The sequence below is a fragment of the Dendrobates tinctorius genome, unplaced genomic scaffold (genome assembly GCF_039654945.1).
Source record: "Dendrobates tinctorius isolate UK_male_01 unplaced genomic scaffold, ASM3965494v1 ptg000004l, whole genome shotgun sequence".
Classification (NCBI taxonomy): domain Eukaryota; kingdom Metazoa; phylum Chordata; class Amphibia; order Anura; family Dendrobatidae; genus Dendrobates; species Dendrobates tinctorius.
The window spans coordinates 24,756,769-24,780,343 of record NW_027361672.1 but is presented as its reverse complement, the minus strand read 5'-3'; the positions used below and the strand labels follow the sequence as shown (position 1 = coordinate 24,780,343).

Genomic DNA, 23,575 nt, shown 5'->3' with positions numbered 1-23,575 from the left:
ATCCCGTCAAAGCCGCCGGACTACTACCCCTAATATTCCATATCATCCCATCAGCCAGAGCCACCGGACAACTACCGCTAATATCCCACATCATCCCATCACAGCCGCCAGACTACTACCCCTAATATCCCACATCATTCCGAGCCAGAGCCACCGGACAACTACAACTAATATCCCACATCATCCCGTCTCAGCCGCCGGACTACTACCCCTAATATCCCACATCATCCCGTCAGCTAAAGCCACCGGACTACTATCCCTAATATCCCACATCATCCCATCAGCCAGAGCCACTGTACTACTACCCCTAATATCCAACATCATCCCATCAGCCAGAGCCACCAGACTACTGCCTCTAATATCCCACATCATCCCGTCAGCCAGAGCCACCGGACTAATATCCCACATCATCCCGTCAGTCAGAGCCGCCGGACTACTGCCCATAATATCCCACATCATCCCATCATCCAGTGCCACCGGATTACTGCCCCTAATATCCCACATCATCCCATCAGCTTGAGGTCAGAACCAGAGCGCTGAGTGAATTTGCCCTAACTTCCATACCAATGATCCCCTTAATAGAAGCCTGGGGTGAGAATCAGAGCGCTGAGGGATTTACCCTAACTTCCATACCGGGGATCCTTTTAAGAGAGCCTGGGATCAGAACCAAAGCGCTGTGTGAAACAGTCCTAACTTCCATACCGGGGATCCCTTTAAGAGAAGCCTGGCGTCAGAACCAGAGCGCTGAGTGGATTTGCCTTGACTTGCATACCAATGATTCCTTTAATAGAACTCTGGGGTCAGAATCAGAGAGCTGAGGGATTTGCCTTAATTTCCATACAGGAGATCCCTTTAAGAGAGCCTGGGGTCATTACCAGAGCATTTGAAGTAATTGCCCTGACTTCCGTGCCAGGGATCCCTTGAGGCCTGGGGTCAGAACCAAGGCACTGGATGGATTTTCCCTGACTTCCATACCAGAGATCCCTTTAAGAAAGGCGTCACTGGTCAGATTGGCACCAGTTTTCATGACGCCTATGTGGCGTTATTGGTCGGGAAGGGGTTAATGTAATCTGTCACCAGGTTTGTGCCACCTAATCTGAGAGACAGAGACCCTGATTCCAGATATGTATCGCTGCATTGGCTGGTATTTTTGATAAAATTACAGTTTTATCAGTAACTAGCTGAAGAGCCCGGCGCTGCCCGGGCATAGTAACTAACTGTGGTTAGTTATAGCAAATTATAATTATCCTCCATCCCATAGTCCCGTGCCCATATACTCATCATACGTATCCACTATCCCATAGGCCCATGCCCATATACCCATCATACATATCCTCCATCCCATAGTCGAGTGCCCATATACCCATCACACATCCTCCATCCCATAGTCCCATACCCATATACCCATCAAATATATCCACGATCCCATAGGCCCGTGCCCATATACCCATCATACATATCCTCCATCCCATAGTCGAGTGCCCATATACCCATCACACATCCTCCATCCCATAGTCCCTTGCCCATATACCCATCATACATATCCTCCATCCCATAGTCGAGTGCCCATATACCCATCACACATCATCCATCCCATAGTCCCATACCCATATACCCATCATACATATCCTCCATCCCATAGTCCTGTGCCCATATACCCATCACACATTCTCCATCCCATAGTCCCATGCCCATATACCCGTCATACATATCCTCCATCCCATAGTCCTGTGCCCATATACCCATCACACATCCTCCATCCCATAGTCCCGTGCCCATATACCCGTCATACATATCCTCCATCCCATAGTCCAGTGCCCATATACCCATCACACATCCTCCATCCCATAGTCAACCATTATGACATCATAATGAACGGCGGGGCTTGCAACCTATGATGACATCAGCGTCGCCATGGCAACCATTATGACATCATAATGAGGGACGGGGCTTGATACACACACACTTTTTCCCCATTATGTAGATAGGTGCAAAATTGTTTGGTGAATTGGAAGGTGCAGGGTTAAAATTTCACCTCACAACATAGCCTAGGATACTCTCAGGGTCCAGACGTGTGACTGTGCCAAGTTTTGTGGCTGTAGCTGCGACGGTGCGGATGCCAATCCCGGACATACACACATACATACATACATACGTACACACACTTGATTTTTATATATTAGATTATATCTATATCTAATATATAAAGCTCAAAGTGTGTATGTGTGTATGTATGTGTGTATGTGTGTGTGTATGTTTGTATGTCCGGGATAGGCATCTTCACCGTCGCAGCTACAGCCACAAAATTTGGCACAGTCACACGTCTGGACCCCGAGAGCGTCCTAAGCTATGTTGTGAGGTGAAATTTTAACCCCGCGCGTTCCAATTCACCAAACAATTTTGCCCCTATCTACATACTGGGGGAAAAAGTGTGTGCGCGTCAAGCCCCACCCCTCATTGTGATGTCACAATGCCCCTATTTGCATACTGGGGAAGCAGTGTGTGCGTATCAAGCCCCGCCCCTCATTATGATGTCACAATGGTTGCCATGGCGACGCTGATGTCATCAAAGCTTGCAAGCCCTGCCGCCGTTCATTATGATGTCATAATGGTTGACTATGGAATGAAGGATGTGTGATGAGTATATGGGCACCGGACTATGGGATGGAGGATATGTATGACAGGTATATGGGCACGGTACTATGGGATGGAGGATATGTATATGGGCACGGGACTATGGGATGGAGGATATGTATGATGGGTATATGGGCACGGGACTATGGGATAGCGGATATGTGTATGGGCACGGGACTATGGGATGGAGGATGTGTGATGGGTATATGGGCACTGGACTATGGGATGGAGGATATGTATGACGGGTATATGGGCACGGGACTATGGGATGGCGGATATGTATATGGGCACGCGACTATGGGATGGAGGATGTGTGATGGGTATATGGGCACTGGACTATGGGATGGAGCATATGTTTGACGGGTATATGGGCACGGGACTATGGGATGGCGGATATGTATATGGACACGGGACTATAGGATGGAGGATGTGTGATGGGTATATGGGCACTGGACTATGGGATGGAGGATATGTATGATGGGTATATGGGCATGGGACTATGAGATGGAGAATATGAATGATGGGTATATGGGCATGGGACTATGGGATGGAGAATATGTATGATGGGTATATGGGGATGGGACTATGGGATGGAGAATGTGTGATGGGTATATGGGCACTCGACTATGGGATGGAGGATGTGTATGATGGGTATATGGGCACGGGCCTATGGGATCGTGGATATGTATGATGGGTATATGGGCACGGGACTATGGGATGGAGGATAATTATAATTTTCTATAACTAACCACAGTTAGTTACTATGCCCGGGCAGCGCCGGGCTCTTCAGCTAGTCTAATATATATAGCTCAAAGTGTGTATGCTTGTGTGTATGTATGTGTGTGTGTATGTTTGTATGTCCGGGATAGGCATCCGCATCGTCGCAGCTACAGCCACAAAATTTGGCACAGTCACACGTCTGGACCCCGAGAGCGTCCTAAGCTATGTTGTGAGGCAAAATTTTAACCCTGCGCATTCCAATTCACCAAACAATTTTGCCCCTATCTACAAACTGGGGGAAAAAGTGTGTGCGCGTCAAGCCCCGCCCCTCATTGTGTTGTCACAATGCCCCTATTTGCATACTGGGGAAGCAGTGTGTGCATATCAAGCCCCGCCCCTCATTATGATGTCACAATGGTTGCCATGGCGACGCTGATGTCATCAAAGGTTGCAAGCCCTGCCGCCGCTCATTATGATGTCATAATGGTTGACTATGGAATGGAGGGTGTGTGATGAGTATATGGGCATCGGACTATGGGATGGAGGATATGTATGACAGGTATATGTGCACGGGACTATGGGATGGAGGATATGTATATGGGCACGGGACCATGGGATGGCGGATGTGTGATGGGTATATGGGCACTGGACTATAGGATGGAGGATATGTATGATGGGTATATGGGCACGGGACTATGGGATGGCGGATGTGTGATGGGTATATGGGCACTGGACTATAGGATGGAGGATATGTATGATGGGTATATGGGCACGGGACTATGAGATGAAGGATGTGTGATGGGTATATGGGCACTGGACTATAGGATGGAGGATATGTATGATGGGTATATGGGCACGGGACTATGGGATGGCGGATGTGTGATGGGTATATGGGCACTGGACTATAGGATGGAGGATATGTATGATGGGTATATGGGCATGGGACTATGGGATGGCGGATGTGTGATGGGTATAGAGCGTATAGAGTGTAGAGCCCCGCCCACTCCGCGTAGCCACATTCACTGTAATTTCCCACATCATCCCATCAGCCAGAGCCACCAAACTACTACTCCTAATATCTCACATCATCCCACTAGCCAGAGCCACCGGACTACTACCCCTAATATCCCACATCATCCCGTCAGCCAGAGCCACCAAACTACTACTCCTAATATCCCACATCATCCCACCAGCCAGAGCCACCGGACTACTACCACTAATATCCCAAATCATCCCGTCAAAGCCGCCGGACTACTACCCCTAATATTCCATATCATCCCATCAGCCAGAGCCACCGGACAACTACCGCTAATATCCCACATCATCCCATCACAGCCGCCAGACTACTACCCCTAATATCCCACATCATTCCGAGCCAGAGCCACCGGACAACTACAACTAATATCCCACATCATCCTGTCTCAGCCGCCGGACTACTACCCCTAATATCCCACATCATCCCGTCAGCTAAAGCCACCGGACTACTATCCCTAATATCCCACATCATCCCATCAGCCAGAGCCACTGGACTACTACCCCTAATATCCAACATCATCCCATCAGCCAGAGCCACCAGACTACTGCCTCTAATATCCCACATCATCCCGTCAGCCAGAGCCACCGGACTAATATCCCACATCATCCCGTCAGTCAGAGCCGCCGGACTACTGCCCATAATATCCCACATCATCCCATCATCCAGAGCCACCGGATTACTGCCCCTAATATCCCACATCATCCCATCAGCTTGAGGTCAGAACCAGAGCGCTGAGTGAATTTGCCCTAACTTCCATACCAATGATCCCCTTAATAGAAGCCTGGGGTGAGAATCAGAGCGCTGAGGGATTTACCCTAACTTCCATACCGGGGATCCTTTTAAGAGAGCCTGGAATCAGAACCAAAGCGCTGTGTGAAACAGTCCTAACTTCCATACCGGGGATCCCTTTAAGAGAAGCCTGGCGTCAGAACCAGAGCGCTGAGTGGATTTGCCTTGACTTGCATACCAATGATTCCTTTAATAGAACTCTGGGGTCAGAATCAGAGAGCTGAGGGATTTGCCTTAATTTCCATACAGGAGATCCCTTTAAGAGAGCCTGGGGTCATTACCAGAGCATTTGAAGTAATTGCCCTGACTTCCGTACCAGGGATCCCTTGAGGCCTGGGGTCAGAACCAAGGCACTGGATGGATTTTCCCTGACTTCCATACCAGAGATCCCTTTAAGAAAGGCATAGGGGTCAGTACCAAAGCACAGAGTGGATTTGCCCTAACTTCCATACCAATGATCCCTTTAAGAGGGAAGATGTGCCTTTTGGATGGAGGATGTGTGATGGGTATATGGGAATGGGAGGGGGGATTCATTTCTGTCATGTGCTCTCTGCTCCTTTTTGGGGGGCAGGCAATGGCTGGGAGGTTATGTTCCCAGGGATGCTAGATTTCTCCCACCATGTCAGTGTCTGCTGAAGTGTTGTCAAGTGGGAAAACTTGCTCATAGCAACCAATCACAACTCAGCTTCTTTTAACCAGCTCTAATGAAATAAGAGATTCTTAGTAATTGGTTGCAAGGAAAACTGTTGCTCATAGCAACCAATCACAGCTCAGCTTCTTTTGAACAGCTATGGTGAAATGAAATATGCTTCGTGATTGGTTGGTGATACACACATACATACATACATACATTCAGTTTTATATATAGAGATTGAGCAAGGCTTTTTTCTTTGAAATTGTGGAATGCAGGTGAGCCAACAGAAAGAAGCAGGAATCATGGACACTGAGAGGAGAATGTGCATCAAGGGTTTTATGAATTTGGTTCTTTGTAATTATGTGATTGTAGAGCAGTTATCAATGGTTTTCTGAAAAATAAAGAAAATTGTGAGTGCATTGCTTTTGTTTTTTTTCACATGGATTGTTAATTGTAGGGTACAACAATAAAAAATATGCATGTATTTATATGAGGTTTTCCATATTGCAATACTGTTGCACCGTTACTTATCCATGTCCATGTGAATGCACCCCTAAAGTGAATGCTTTATTACTTTGTGCTGCTGTTTGTGATGAGTGAGTATACTCATTACTCGAGATTTTCCGAGCATGCTTGGGTCATCTCCGAGTATTTGGATGTTCTCGGAGATTTAGTGTCACGACTGCAGCCGCAGACGCGGCCCAGCAGGCGCCTCCACGCCGATGGTGAGGGGCGGTCATCCCCCTGGGACGCAATATGGACCCTCTATACCACAGAGGGGGACCCGGGCCTACCCAAACTAGGGAAGGGCAGCGACCGGGATACTGTGGCAGCTGAGCATGTGGACAAGGACACGTAGGACTTGACACCGCACAACTTCAGGTATAAATAAAGTAAAGTTTACTTAAAGTAAAGTCACAGTACATAGACAAAACCAGGACACACGAGGTCATCAGGACGTCAGGACACACAAGGTCATCAGGATACACGAGGTCATCCAGACGCAGGCAGGACATCAGGGTCACCCACAGGACATCAGAGTCACCGGCAGACATCAGACGGGAGTCGTTTGGTTCCAGACATCCAACACGATCTACAGGCACCACTGCAGTCATCCAGCTCCAGGCTCCAGGCAGCGGTCATCAGGTTCCTGACTGCAGTCAACAGGCTTCAGACATCGGACCTAGGAAAGAACTCAAGCGTGATGGTGCTAACACCGCAGGATTGCTGGGACTGCATGGAGCTAGCACCGCATGGTAGTCAGAGCACAGCATAGTAGATGCTCAACAGGAACACGGGTTACAAGAGTCTCAGAGTCACTGGGTGCAGGGCTCCAAGCACAGAGGGATTCCAGGAACATAACACAGCAGACAGTTCAGACATAGTCAGGTAAGGGATAGGTACAGGATCAGGGATTCAAGCCTGGATACACCGCCTCCAGGCCAGGGCGAACTTAGACGGGGTCAGGTACATGACAGGTACAGGATCAGGGATTCAGGCCCAGATATATCGCCTCCGGGGCAGGACGAGGGAATAGGACAAAGCAGGAATCAAGGCAGGGACTTTGGTACCGTAACCGAGACAGACGAGGTCCAGAGACACAGACACGAGACACACATGGCAAAGTCCAGGAGCATTGTGAGTAGCTCTGGCCCCACCCATAGGGCAGGGTAAGTTTATAAAGGGGCTGCCCCTCAGCAATTGGCTGGGGACAGCATTTCAAGTACACACACTAACCCTGATAAAAGCAGGGAAGGTGTGGCTGCGCACTCCCTAAGCACACACAGAAACCATTGCAGCACAATCAGTGCAGGAACTGCAGCTTAGAGCAGCTGGCATTGTCTGCAAGCCTAGACACGTGGAAAGTCATGCACCAGCTGCAAATGACCTCACAACCCGCGGACAGCTTCCACAGCGGCGACCAAGGACCGAACATGCGAATGGTCAAGCAGAAGAGCAAAGACCTAACACCACATGTGCAGCTACGCAGCAGAGCAGGGAACTGAGCAGGCTCCATACAGGTAACAGCCAGCAGTATCCCAGCTCAATTAGGGGGAAAGGAGTAAGGGGTTAAAGCAGACATGCATTGTCACGCCGACAAGCAAATACAAACAGAACGGCGTGACATTTAGTTTCTGTCACCATAACTGCATGATTTGTGGCTGCTAGACAGCCTGAATACATGTGGGGAAGTCCTAACAAACAGGCAATCCCCACATGTATTCAGGCTGGCTAGTAGCCGCAAATCATGCAGCTATGGTGACAGAAACTAAATCTCCGAGCACGCCAAAATACTCGGAGATCACCTGAGCATGCTCGGGAAAACCCGAGCAATGAGAATACTCGCTCATCACTAGCTACTGTGCCACGCACATTGCTTATGAGTGACTGACATGCATTTTTGGTGTGTGAATTGTTAACTTTAAGGATTGCCACATTTGTATTCATATCCTTCTTCCATGAAACGTTAAGGAGCATTTTATGGGTACCTTATACCTAAAATGATGCACCAATCTGTCAGTGAGAGGATGTGATCTGACCTGGTCTCGATTCAGATTATTTGTTCCTTTACCTATATGTCGTCTTATACATGTTTATCAACCCTTTGCCAAACACCAGTGTTAATTAACTGGATTTACCACAGGAATAGCCATTTGCATTCAGTGTTTTTTTTACATGGTAGATCTTTATATATGTTTTATCGTTTTATGTCAGTAAAGCTTAAAGTGGAGGTATACCCCTTATTTTTTTAGGTGCACTGGTGCCCATTGTAAAATAAAGAAGATATGGACAATCCTTTTAATCACTTTATGAATGAAAGCACTTAACTTTCTACCATCTGTTGTATTTTAACTGTGCTGCCCTTTGTAGACATACAGTAGGTTTGCTGTCAGAGAAAGGTGACATTGCTGTTCATAACGACAGACTATATACCTTTGCAGACCTGTGTAAGCAGTGCCTCAGATGTTAAGTACCCCAATAAGATGTATACTGGATGTTACTTACAGGCTTGTTTACCAGAAAAATTTACCAGACATTGTTCAAAAGAGGTTGTCCACTAATTAGATGTTGAGGACCAATCCTTGATTAGTTGGGTTCCCTCCTGACATACTTCAGAGTCTCTTGCTGTGACTCTCACAAGCCCTTGCAGCTTTCACCCTCCCTGCCTGTCCTCCTTATTAGTCTCCCACAGGTTTAATTAGTGTAGCTCAGTTGCTCCAGCCTACTTATTATCCCTTCTGTGACTGACCCGAGTGGCAGTAAACCAGTATCCTATATAGCCATCGCCACAATATAGGATGCACGCTAATATCTACCCCATGTACATAGTTTTGTCCAATTTTTCACATCCACAGTTGGGTCCTTAACCCCTTACACCCATGAAACCCAACTTGTATCCCATCCAGTATTTTTATTCATTGACAGCAATTTAATATGTTGAGAGCAGCTAGAATTTAACAAAAAAAAGGATTTAATGATTGTAGTACTTCTCATTTATACATTAGTTAAATTTTATTTGCATGAAGCCACAAAAAAAACTTTAATAATTACTGCTATGGGCAAAGTCAAAATTGCTTCAAATTACTACAGTATTTATATGTGCATGTAGCTGTTTCAAATGCAAGTCCAGTAATAAATTATTACTAGAGATGAGCGACTTTGCCTTTTTTAGGGTCGAGTCGGGTTTCATGAAACCCGACTTTCGCAAAAGTCGGGTCGAACGAAATCGGCCCACTATAGGGAAAAGTCGGAGGCCGACTGAAACACAAAGCCCAATGCAAGTCAATGGGGAAGCAAAGTCGGCAGGGAGTGGAGGACAGTAAATACACCTACAGTGCCCATTTCAATGCCAAAAACATCAATTCTTATTACTGAAGCTTGTCAACCTTAATTTACTTCATAATAATAGTTACGCATTGAAAACTGGGGGTTATTTGGCTAAAGTTGTGGGGGGGTAGGGCTGGCACTAGGTTTTCGGGTGCCCTGGGCCAAAGAGAGTCAGTTCGCCCCTTTAACACATACCACAACTCATGATGCTCCGATATGGCACAGAAATATAGGTTTAGTACAATGACAAATACTTCACTGCTTACATGACATGACTGATCTATTCTAAATTGTACAAGAGCTCAAAAAAAGGACAGTATATTACTCTATACAGTATTACGGCCACCACATTGTGCGCCATACAGAATAATGAGCCCCATATATTTCTCCATACAGAATAATTGGTCACATATAATGTTCCATACAGTATATGATGAGCTCAACATAATGTTACAGTATATGATGGTCCCCATGGACGATGCTCCAGTGTGTTATGGGCCCAAATAATGCTCCATATATAATGGGCCCCATTTGTAATGCTCCAGTGTATAATGTGCCTCATAGATGCTGCTCCAGTATCTGATCTGGCCCATTTAGAATGCTCCAGTATATGATGGGCCCCATGGATGATGCTCCAATGTCTTATGGGCCCAAATAATGCTCCATATATAATGGGCCCTATTTGTACTGCTCCAGTGTATAATGTACCCCATAGATGCTGCTAAAGTGTCTGATCTGCCCCATTTAGAATGCTCCAGTATATGATGGGCCCCATGGATGATGCTCCAGTGTCTTATGGGCCCTAATAAAACTCCATATATAATGGGCTCCATTTCTAAAGCTCCAGTGTATAATGGGCCCCATAGATGCTGCTCCAGTATCTGATCTGCCCCATTTAGAATGCTCCAGTATATGATGGGCCCCATGGATGATGCTCCAGTGTCTTATGGGCCCAAATAATGCGCCATGTATAATGGGCTCCATTTCTAATGTGCCAGTGTATAATGGGCCCTGTAAATGCTGCTCCAGTGTCTGATGTCCCCCATCTGGAATGCTCCAGTATATGATGGGCCTCATGGATGATGCTTCAGTGTATGATGGGCCCTAATAATGCTCCATATATATGGGCTCCATTGCTAATGCTCCAGTGTATAATGGGCCCCGTAAATGCTGCTCCAATGTCTGATGTCCCCCATCTGGAATGCTCCAGTATATGATGGACCTCATGGATGATGCTCCAGTGTATGATGGGCCCAAATAATGCTTCATATATAATGGGCTCCATTTCTAATGCCCCAGTGTATAATTAACCCCGTAAATGCTGCTCCAGTGTCTGATGTCCCCCATTTGGAATGCTCCAGTATATGATGGGCCCCATTTTTAATTAACCCAGGCATGGTATGTGAAAAGAGCTCCATGGACTAATCTGAAGTGTGTGCTGCCGCATCCTTCACTTTTGGTGTGGGTGAAGGGCACATGGAAAGGGGTTGCTCCTGACCAGAAGTCTACACTGACGACTCAGTGTTTGCATTTTTTTAAACTTCAGAAGAGGAGGCGATAGAGCTGGAGGCTGTCTCAGCAATGTAAGCCAAAAACAGTTCCTGATGCTCTGGCTTTAAAAGCAGTCTACCTACTCCCAGAAAAGGGAGCCTTCCAGGCCTTTCAGAGCTACACCATGATGCAGGCTCAACACCTCCTGCCTTAGCTGCTATTGTGTTTTTGGCACTACCAGCGGATGCACCACCACCACCATCAGTACCAGGTGGCCCCCCCACACCCACATCCGCATCCTCTTCCACCATACTTCCTCATATTTTGGAAAATGGACCCAAAATACCAGCAGATATATGGTACTGTATCAGAAGTGTACAACTCTATACAGTCTAGGGATAACAGTAAATCTCCATATATATTTCATGAGTCATACACAGACGCTCACAGGCTCAGTATGGAGTACACAATAAAATAAAAAGTTGAAAAAGGGTACAGTATCAACAGATGCAAGGTATATTTACTACTAGCTGAAGAGCCCGGCGCTGCCCGGGCATAGCAAATTATAATTATCCTCCATCCCATAGTCCCGTGCCCATATACCCATCATACATATCCACGATCCCATAGGCCTGTGTCCATATACCCATCATACCAGTGGCATAGCAACTGTTTGTGGCGCCCGGGGCGGTCGAAAAATTTGCCGCCCCTTTGGTCAATGATAATCCGGATTCCGGAAGCATCCGAAGAGCCCACACTACACTCAAAGATATAATTTTTAGTCTGCTACTAAAGGTACAGTCACACTTAGCGATCTACCAGTGATATGACGCGGTCAGGATCGCTGGTACATCGCTAAGTGGTCGCTAGTGAGCTGCCACACAGGCAGATCTCACCAGCGACATCGCTGGGGACGGGGGTCGCTACTTACCAGTCAGATGTGGCGATCCTACGTCCTCCTGCTCAGCTCCACGCTCGTCGCTCGTCTCGCCGCAGGAAGCTGACGACAAGAAACAGTCCTGGACGTTCTCGCGCGATCAGCGATAATCAGCGGGGGAGCGGGTCGTAGGTAAGTATCACACATAGCGATGTCGCTAGCAATATCGCTATATCGTCACAAGTTATAGCGATATTGCTAGCGATATCACTTAGTGTGACAGTACCTTTACTCTGCTGTTATTATTTCTAAATTTCTAGACTTTCATCTTCTTGCAGTTCTCTATATATACACGGGTATAGGATGTGTATGAAATCCAGCAGACCTGTGTATGCGGTCATACATGATGAGAGAGGAACCCCGGCCCCTGCACTTGGCTGGGGGCCACCGTACGGCTGTGTACTTAAGGAGCATCCCCAGAATGACAACCGATGGCGGCGGTGTGACATCACATCACTACGACCATTAGACAGGACGGCTAGATGAGGTCTCCACCATCATCATCTACGACGCAGGACAGAACACTGCAGATGATTGGTGGCATTGGACTGGCTGCAGCGGTCACGCGACACCCCTTCCAGACATTGATGACCATAGATTGCCCAAGACTCTGCTGTGAGCGTGATGAGCGGCGCTGATCCAGGGGGCAAGAATAGGATTTGGGGGTCTCGGCTTAATTATTCCACCTTGGACCCAACAATAAGTGATGGAAATCCCCTTAAACTGTGGTGTAGAGATGAGGAGACCACCCAGCACCGGCCTCACTATCAGGGGGCGCAGAGAATTGCCCCATTTATATCACATCAGGACTACAACCCCCAGCAGACACCCCCACAGTAATGTGCCTGCCCCACACCCCAGGACGCAAGTAATGAGGGGCAGAGAACTGGTGACAGTACAGACCCCAAGGAGCCCTTGTGGGGTCCCAGACGAGGACTGTGGGCTGCCAGTGTGTGCGCCCACCTCCACCTGCCCTGCTGTACTGGGCACAGGAATGGCGCTGGTGTCGGGCACTCACACACCACCGGAGACCTCTCACCTTGTCAGACGGCGGCTCCGCCATGAATGAATGGGGCCTCGGCCCATCCTCCCGGGAAGGCTGCCAGCGTCCCCACTTCCTCCACAGCCCCCAGCGCCGAAGCCGCCTCAGTACCGAGGAGCAAAGGCTGGAGGGGGCGGGACGCTGCTGAACGACGTCACAGCCCGCCCCTTCTATCGATGGTGAACAGGCCGCTCTGCTCAGCCTCATGTGCCCGCACACAGGCCGGCCCGATGCTGCTGCACTGTGCCTCCGCGCTTCTCCCACAGAGGAGATGAATTGCTGCTGCTGCCGCGCCGCCCCCACACACGTGCCGCCTGGGGCGGACCGCCCCCCCCGCCCCCCCCACGCTACGCCACTGCATCATACATATCCTCCATCCCATAGTCGAGTGCCCATATACCCATCACACATCCTCCATCCCATAGTCCCATGCCCATATACCCATCATGCATATTCTCCATCCCATAGTTCCATGCCCATATACCCATCATACATATTCGCCATCCCATAGTTGAGTGCCCATATACCCATCACACATCCTTCATCTCATAGTCCCATGCACATATACCCATCATACATATCCTCCATCCCATAGTCCCGTGCCCATATACCCATCATACATATCCGCCATCCCATAGTCCTGTGCCCATATACCCGTCATACATATCCTCCATCCCATAGTCCACTGCCCATATACCCATCACACATCCTCCATCCCATAGTCCCGTGCCCATATACCCATCTCACATCCCCCTTCCCATAGTCAACCATTATGACATCATAATGAGCGGCGGGGCTTGCAACCTATGATGACATCAGCGTCTCCATGGCAATCATTATGACATCATAATGAGGGGCGGGGCTTGATACACACACACTTTTTCCCCATTATGTAGATAGGGGCAAAATTGTTTGGTGAATTGGAATGTGCGGAGTTAAAATTTCACCTCACAACATAGCCTAGAACACTCTCGGGGTCCAGACGTGTGACTGTGCCAAATTTTATGGCTGTATCTGCGACGGTGCGGATGCCAATCCTGGACATACACACATACATACATACATAAATACACACACTTGAGCTTTATATATTAGATAGGGTACAATTGAAATCTCAGTATACATAGTCCCGTAGTCACTCTAAGATGCTCACTCAGTATGGATTTGACCGTAATACTAAATGTCGAACAAAGGTAATGTATAACAAGATACAAGCTGTATCGAGTATAGGGTAAAAATTGGTATCTCCGATTCACCGTATATATAGAAGGCGTAAACCACACATGCTCACTCCCAATGGATGATACCGTAATAAAAATTTTGAACAAAGGTACTGTATCAGCACATACCAGGTGTATCCAGTCTAGGGGCAATTGTAACTTTCCATCTATACTTCCGGAGTCAGACACTCACAGGCTCACTATGTATTACACCAGAATTTAAAAAGTAGAAAAAGGGAAAGGTATTCGAAGCGTACAACAGTATACAGTGTTGTGGTACTTTTAAATCTTCGTTTATATTTCAATCTCAGTAAGCCAGTCCAGACTCTCCACTACTGGAAACTACATGGATAAAAGTACAGACGGAAAGTCGAGTGTTAGCAGAAATTTGGGAATTACTCGTCGCGGGAAAACCTCCCGGTTGATGTTGCAGAGGTGATGCAGACCCTCAATTACTGTGTCTGTGGAAACAGCGAAAACAGTTCTTTGAGAAGAAAGGATTGCTTTATCGCAGTGGCGTGGATTACATCACCATTACTCGTCTCCATCAAATTGTGATTACAGGGAGAGATGTAGACATGGTCCTCACTGCCTATCATGATGTGTCTGGTCATTTTGGAGTGCACAAGACAGAAGCCACAGGCCGTAGGCGATTCTATTGGATTGGCAAGAGAGGAGACATTGAAAAATGCTGGCAGGAATGTCACACGTCTGTGACTATCACAACTGTGAAAGGTGATCATAAAGCACCCAAATGGTTGCCATTGATCATCTGAAGGTAGAGGCCAGCAGGACAGGCCATAGCTACATCTTAACCATCATTGATCAATACACCAAATTTCCAGTGGCCGTCCCTGTGAAGGATTTAACTGCCCAGACTACACAGCGGTGGAGCAGGGAGAGGTAAGTATTGCAACTTGCAAGTGCTGTGGCCATGACCAAGCAGGGGGGGCACATTCGTGGTCGACGGTACTGGCACAGGGCCTCTCATAGTACGCTGGTGTGTCTGACGGTGAGTGGGCCCCCCCACCGTCAGAGACACTATATTGTACTATGAGGGACCCTGTGCCAGTGCCGTCGGCCATCAGTGGGCTCATCCACCTGTTCAGAGCAACGGCACTTGCAGGTGCGCCAGGTGTTGACCCCAGCCCTTGGAGGTGGGCAGCCCAGTTAGGGATGTTTAAAAAATGGCATATGTTGATGTGTAGGCTGGACATTCAGCTGCTGCAAAAGGCGGAATTGGGCAACTCCAAGGAAGAGGAGGACAAAAGCAAGGCAGTTTTCTGGCAACCTTTGTGTCATCAGGGGAAGGTGGGACAAAATCCTTTGAACCCCATGCATGGCTCATTTTAATGATGGTTAGATCAACAACATTTTGGGTCGACAGACGGGTCCTTTTTTCTGTCAGGATTGATCCAGCAGCACTGAAGACTCTTTCAGATAACACACTAGCAGCAGGGCAAGCGAGCTCCTGTAAGGCATAGTGTGCCAATTCAGGCCAGGTGTCCAGATTAGAGGCCCAATAGTCAAAGGGAAATGACCTGTGAGGGAGGACATCGATATGGGAGAAGTAGTTTGTAACCATAGTTGACAACTGCTGTCTCCTGTCACTTTTAATCGATGCAGTATTAGCAGTCGTGTGAGTGGTACTTGAGAAATCATTCCACAACATGGTCATTAAACCCCTGTCTCCAATGCCACTTCGGCTGTGTGCACCACGAACACCTCTTCCATTGTGCCCACTACGGCTCGTGGGAGAACCAGCTCCGCTGCTGTGTGCTGGGAAAGCCTCAAACAAACGGTTTACCAGAGTTGCTTGTTTGTTAGCCAATATTATCTCTAGGTTCTCCTGTGGCATGATGTTGTGTAATTTGCCTTTGAAGCGTGGATCGAGGATGCTGGCCAGCCAGTAGTTGTCATCCTTCATCATTTTGGCAATGCAAGGGTCCCTTTTTAGGATCTGCAAGGCATAATCGCACATGTGGGACAATGTTCCAGGTGTCAATAAGGCACTGCCACTGCTGGGTGGAGGAGCACTTTCTGGCAAATCCACATCCCTACAGTCACGCACAATCACTGTACCTGACCTTGGAATGCCAACATTTTCTCTTGCCCCCTGAGAAGCATCCTCCTGCCCAAAATAATCATCCCCCTCATCCTCCTCCTCTTCCTCTTCTTCCTCCACCTCGTTCAGGACAGTTCCCTGACAAGACAATGGCTGACTGTCAGCAAGGCTTCCCTCCTCCTCCACCTCCTCCTGTTCCTTCGCAGCTGCAGACGCAAGATCCTTAATGTGCGTCAAACTTTGCATGAGCAGACGCATAAGTGGGATGCTCATGCTTATGATGGCATCGTCTGCGCTTACCACTTGTGTGCATTTCTCAAAACACTGAAGGACTTTACAGAAGTCTTTCAGCTTTGACCACTGCACACCCGACAATTCCATGTCTTCCCTTAAACTGCCTGCCCGTGTATCCTCCCACAAATGCATTACAGCCTGCCTGTGTTCGCACAGCCTCTCAACCATGTGCAGGGTGGAGTTCCACCTTGTTGCAACGTCTATGATTAGCCAGTGCTTGGGGAGGTGGAGCAATCGCTGCAGCTTCTGCATACGAGTGGAGTGGACGTTTGAGTGACGGATGTGCGAGCACAGTCTTCCCACCTTATGGAGCAGTGATGTTAACTACGGATAATTAATAAGGAAGCACTGCACCACCAGGTTCAAAGTGTGAGCCAGGCAAGGTATGTGTGTGAGTTTTGCACGGGCTATGGCTGCCACAAAATTACAGCCATTATCACTGACTACCTTGCCTGCCTCAAGATGTAGACTGCCCAGCCATGACTCCATTTGTCGCTGCAAGTAGTCGGCTAGTACCTCCGCGTGTGTGTCTGTTGTCGCCCAAAGACATCATCTTTAACACAGCCTGCTGATGCTTACCACTAGTTGTTCGATAGTGGGACACCTCGTGCCCAACACTGCCAGCTGCGGATGGAGTGCTCGTGCGACTGCGCTCTGTGGATGAACTTTCGCTTATGGAGGAGGGTCGAAAGCCTACAGCCAACTGTTTCCTATACCGTGGGCTACGCAGCACTGTTCCGCCGACGCTGTCCTCTGTGGAGCCTGCATCCACCACATTAACCCAGTGCGCAGTGATGGACACGTAATGGCCCTGGCCATGCCTACTGGTCCATGCATCTGTTGTGATGCGCACCTTTCCATTTACTGACTGTTTTAGTGCATGGACAATGAGATCTTTCACATGCCGGTGGAGGGCAGGGATGGCTTTTCGAGAAAAGAAGTGCCGACTGGGTAGGTCATAGCGTGGGACAGCGTAGGCCATGAGCTCGCAGAAAGCTTCGCTTTCAACCAAACGATAGGGCATCATCTCTAATGAGATTAGTTTGGCAATGTAGGTGTTCAAACACAGTGTACGCGGATGAGAGTATGAGTACTTTCTTGTCCTACTCAGAGTGTCTGGTAGGGCGAGCTGGACTGGAGAGCTGCATATGGGGGAAGTAGTGGTGGACCGGACGGAGTGAGAGGGGGTTGGTGTTGGTATTGGTGGTGATGGCCTAGATTCAGTGTTGTGTTGCAAAACCGTTGTGATTCCCTGAGTGCTTTGGCCTTGCGACGACACCTCCACATTTAGTGCTGGTGGTGTGTTTAACGGTGGCGGTGGTCTTACAGTGGGGGAAGCGATGGAGCATTGCTGGCTACCTTCAGTCAGAGCAGGTGCACATGTGGTACCTGAGGTTTTGTAGTCCGTCCACGCCTGCAAGTGCATGTTGATTAAATGTCTAAGCATGCAACAGGTAATTAAATTTCTGAGTTGTTTACCTTGGCTAAAGGTCCTTCCGCACTTCTTACAGGTAACCTTTGCCTCATCAGTAGGATTTTGGACAAAGAAGTACCACACTGCACTCTTCCTACTATGGTATACATTTTCTGGCCTTGCACGCTGTGCTAAGTTGACCGTCTGGCCAAGCTGTCCTGCAACTCTTTTAGTTTTTGGTCCACGTTTTTGGACAGCTACGGGTCTGCCAGATAACCGCTGCTGCGATATCAATGCCTGCTGCAGATCTTTCTCCTTATCTGAACTATTGCCAGCGCCGCCCTCCTCCCCCAATGGATTCCAATCCGGGTCAAGAACTGGGTCATCCATCACCTCCTCTTCAAAGTCATCTGCACATTCCTCTTTACCTTCTTCTGTGTCACCGTGGAAGGTGGTATAGAATGCGGGAAGGGGCACCTGAGTTTCATCAGGGTCAGATTCTGGCTCAATAGACTGCGAAGGCAATGTAGTGCTTTGGGTCAATGTACCAGCAGAATCATCTAGCAGTGGCTGTGCATCAGTGCACTCCATGTCAGATTCCTCTTGGACTGGGGAATTCAGGATTTGACCGGATAACCCAAGCATGGTATGTGAAAAGAGCTCCATAGAGTAATCTGAAGTGTGGGCTGCCGCATCCTTAACTTTTGGTGGGGGTGAAGGACACAAGGAAAGGAGTTTTCCTGACCAGAACCCTGCACTGATGACTCCGTGCTTGCAGGTTTCGAACATTCAGAAGAGGACGCAATAGAGCTGGTGGCTGTTTCGGCAATGTACACCAAAACCTGTTCCTGATGCTCCGGCTTTAAAAGCGGTTTTCCTACTCCAAGAAAAGGGAACCTTACAGGCCTTCTTGGGCAAGATGATGGCGCAGGCTCATCACCTCCTGCCTTAGCTGCTATTGTGCTTTTGCCAGAACCAGCCAATGCACCACCACCATCAGTACCAGCTGCGCCCCCCTGCCCATGTCCGCTGCCTCTTCCACCATTCTTCCTCATGTTTGGGAAAATGTACCAAAAATACCAGCAGAGAGATGGTACTGTAGGAGGAGCATCCAGTTGTGTAAGGTGTATTAAAAAAATTAAATCTACATATATATTTTGTTAGTCACAGATGCTCTCCCAGTATGTATTTGACCGTAATCCAACAAGCAGATATACGGAACTGTGTCAGAAGTGTACAGCTGTATGCGTTTTTGTGTAACTAACAACTTCCGTATATGTATTTACGGAGTGTCACACACACGCGCTGACTCTGTATAGATGTGACTGTAATGCGAACGGCAGATATACAATACTGTTTGAGAATCGGACAGCTATATACGGTGTCTGTATGGAAAATTGTCAATCTCCGTCTATTTTTATACGGAGCGACACACGGTGTCTCTGTCTAGTTTTGACCGTTAGCAAACAGCAGATATACGAAACTGTTTGAAAAGCGGACAGCTCTATAAGGTGTTGGTCTGGAAAAATGGAAAATCTCCTTTGCTTATTTTTCCAGAGTCACACCCAGATTGCTTCTATTTGCTTGTGATACCAGCCGGTACATGGTAGTGTGTGAGGAGCATACACTGCTATACGGTGTCTGTATGGAAAATTGTCAATCTGTCTATTTTTATACGGAGTGACTCATGCTGTCTCTGTCTAGTTTTGACCGTAATCAAACAGCAGATATACGATACTGTTTGAAAAGTGGACAGCTCAATAAGGTGTAGGTCTGGAAAAATGGAAAATCTCCTTGGCTTGTTTTTCCAGAGTCACACCTAGATAGCTTCTATTTGTCCGTGATACCAGCCGGTACACAGTAGTGTGTGAGGCGCGTACACCGCTATACAGAGTGTAAAAAAATGAACGCACGGTAACTTACCAGAACAAAATAATAAAAGTTGGAGTGCTTTGAAAAAAGCACTTTGAACAGCAGTGTGCACACAGCAATGCAGCTATCAGGTAGCCTTAAAAGGCAGCCTAATCACCACCAGCGCTGCTGCACACAACAAAAATCCTCCCCTTTCACTGCACACTAACTGTACAGTGAAAAGCGCTATCAGCAGAAGCAATTTTTTTTCTTCTTCCTTGCCTAACGCTATCCCTATTTAGAATCAGCAGCACCTCTCTCTGTTCTAAGATCAGCAGAAGTAAGATGGCGGTCGGCGGTCACGGCCTTTTATACCCACTGTGACGCCACACAAAGCCAGCCAATCACTTCAATGCCCTTCTCTAAGATGGTGGTGGGCGCTGCCCATGTCATCGCGTTGCCTACAGTGTGCGTCCTCCATCATTGGCTGAGAAAAGGTGCTGGAAGCATTATTTGAAACGCGACTTTGGCGCTCGGTGACCTCATGGCTGACCTCACGCTATGGTCGGGTTTCGATCGGCGAAACCCGACTTTAGCTAAAGTTGGCCATTTTTTAATTTGACCCACCCGTTTCTCTCAACTCTAATTTTTACGTTTCTGAGAAATCAGCATTTAAATTGATATACAAGTGGTTACGATAGATCTGAATCCTCTGTCAGTCCAGCTCTATTGCCTACCCAGCACCTCCTGCTTGATTGGCAGCCTCTGTACTGCCTCTATTATGTGTGACTTTAGGCAAAGTAGCTTTCAGATAAGCAGGATCTGGGCAAGAAATAGAGCTGGTGTGACAGATGCTTCAGATCTAACATAGCCATTTGCATATGAATTCAAACGTTGATTTCTCAGTAATGGAGGAACAGACTGGCCATGTAAAGGTATTGCTGTCATAGTCTTTTAGTATTATTATTATTTATTAATATTGCTCCATTAATTCCATGGTGCTGTACATTAGAAGGGGTTACATACAAAGTAATAGATATTGTTTACAGTAAACAAACTTACAATGACAGACTGGTACAGAGGGGAAAGGACCCTGTCCTTGCGAACTTACATTCTACGGGATAATGGGGAAGAGACAGAAGGTCGGGGATGCGGCAGCTCGGGCGGTGGTGAGGTGGCAGCTCGGGTGGTGGTGAAGCGGTAGAATGATTATTGCAGGCTGTAAGCTTTCCTGAAGAGATGGGTTTTCAGGTTCCGTCTGAAGGATCTGGTGGTGGTGGATAATCAGACGTGTTGAGGCGTGGAATTCCAGCGGATGGGGATATTCGGGAGAAATCTTGGATGCGGCTGTGTGAGGAATGAATAAGTGTGGAGGAGAGTAGTAGGTCTTGGGAGGTTTGAAGATTACGTGAGGGAAGATAGTGGGAGATTAGTTCAGAGATATAAGGAGGGGAAAGGTTGTGGATGGCTTTGTAGGTCAGTGTTAGTAGTTTGAACTGGATTCTTTGGGGAATTGGGAGCCAGTGGAGGGATTTGCAGAGGGGAAAAACAGGGGAGTAGCGAGGAGAGAGGTGGATTAGTTGGGCAGCAGAGTTGAGGACAGACTGGAGTGGTGCAGGAGACTTGGCGGGGAGGCTACAGAGGAGGGAGGGATGGATTTTGGAAATATTTTTGAGTTGGAGGCGATAGGAGGTGGCAAGAGTTTGGACGTGTGGCTTGAAGGACAGGGCAGAGTTGAGAGTTACTCCGAGGCAGTGGATTTCAGGTGCGGGAGAGAGCATGATGCCTTTTGCCATAATAGATAAATCGGGTAGGGGAGATGCGTGAGATGGAGGAAAGATGTTGAGTTCGGTTTTGTCTGCATTGAGTTTTAGGAAGTGAGAGGTGAAGAAGGAGGATATGGCTGATTGACGTATCGGGATTCTGGACAGAAGAGAGGTGACATCTGGGCCAGAGAGGTAGATCTGAGTGTTGTCCGCATACACGTGGTACTGGAAGCCATGGGAGTTTGAGTTGTCCTAGGCCAAGAGTATAGATGGAAAAAAGTAGGGGCCCCAGGACAGAACCTTGAGAGACTCCAACAGAGAAAGGGAGGATGAGGAGGTAATGTGGGAGTGGGAAACACTAAATGTGCGGTCAGAAAGGTAAGAGGCGATCCAGGAAAGGGCAAGGTCTTTGATACCAAGGGAAGAAAGAATCTGTAGCAGTAGGCAGTGGTCGACTGTGTCAAAGGCAGATGACAGGTCAAGAAGAAGGAGGATGGAGAACTGTCTGTTAGCTTTGGCTGTGAGTAAGTCATTAGAAATTTTGGTCAGGGCAGTTTCGGTGGAGTGGTGGGGGCGGAAGCCAGATTGGAGGCTGTCAAGGAGAGAGATGAGAGGTGGGAGGAAAGTTGAGCATGGACATGCTGCTCAAAGAGTTTGGAAGCAAACAGGAGCAGTGATATGGGGCGATAGCTGGGCATAGCAGTTGGGTCAAGGTTTGTTTTTTTGAGGATGGGTGTGATGGTGACATGTTTGAAGGCAGAGGGGAAGGTGCCAGAATATAGTGATAGGTTGAAGAGATGGGTTAGGGCTGGGATGAACTTGTTAGTGAGGTTGGGAACAGGTGGGAAGGGATAGGGTCGAGTGCACAGGTGGTGAGGTGTGATTTTGAAAGTAGATGAGTAAGCTCTCCTTCAGTGATGTTGGAGAGGGAGGTTATTAGGTAAAGGGAGAGGTCTGGTATATGGACTAGTTGGGGTGGTGGAACAGTAAAGGTTTGCCTTAGTTTAGTCTTTGAAAGAGTTACCTGCACAAACTAAATGCTTATAAGTAGTGTTGAGCGATACCGTTCAATACCCAAAAATATCGTATCGGATGGTATCGCCCGATACGAAAAAAATATCGGGTATCGCCGATTCCGATACCGGAAGTCCCATTCAAGTCAATGGGACTTCCGGTATCGGAATTCAAAAAAGGCCTTTATTTCCTTGTTGGCTAATTCTACATAATTGAAAACAAATAAGAATCATGTAGAATGTATTGTGGGAGGTGGAGGAGACATTAAAAGCATAGTGGTTTATTCAAATCACATGGCATAGCATTAATTCCAATTTTTTTTTTCAAGACGTTCGGAGTTAAAAAGATATTGACTATGTTAACTTTTTTATATTTAGTCAGATATGTATGTTTCGCAACTTCCATGCTCTTCACCTTCTTTTGTACTTCTCCCACACTGTCTCCTTCATGATCCGCAGCAGTAGCATTTTTTTCATCAACTTTTTCTTCACCTTATTCATCTTCTTCTTCTTCACCTTCTTCCCATTAATTTTTTTTTTCCATTCTTCATATTCTTCCTATTCAGCTATTATTAATTTTCATATGCTATTTCTTCATCTTCTTCCTATTCTTCTTTTTCTTCATTTTCTTATGGTGACAGGCATTCCTGTAGTACTTATCTATAAAAGTTATAAGATTACACCTTACGTTCTGCCTGTCACAAAAGATTTACAACAGGATTTGTCCGCGTTCAGTTTGGCCTGCAGCAGCAGGCATTTTCCAGGGGCACCACGAGGAGGAACGGACTCACCCCCATTTACTGCTTAGTCTTCTTCTGCTTATAATTTTGATTTCTTCTAT

The 23,575-nt window shown here is 47.5% G+C and overlaps 1 long non-coding RNA gene across 1 annotated transcript in view; it reads left to right on the top strand.

Moving 5' to 3' along the window:
* The first annotated feature begins 7,493 nt into the window (after nucleotides 1-7,493).
* The window catches only part of LOC141080882 (uncharacterized), a 97,384-nt gene continuing 81,302 nt past the window's right edge, over nucleotides 7,494-23,575 (top strand). Inside the window, exon 1 of the long non-coding RNA XR_012229189.1 lies at nucleotides 7,494-7,834. This is a non-coding gene — a long non-coding RNA (uncharacterized lncRNA). The remainder of the gene's footprint in view (nucleotides 7,835-23,575) is intronic.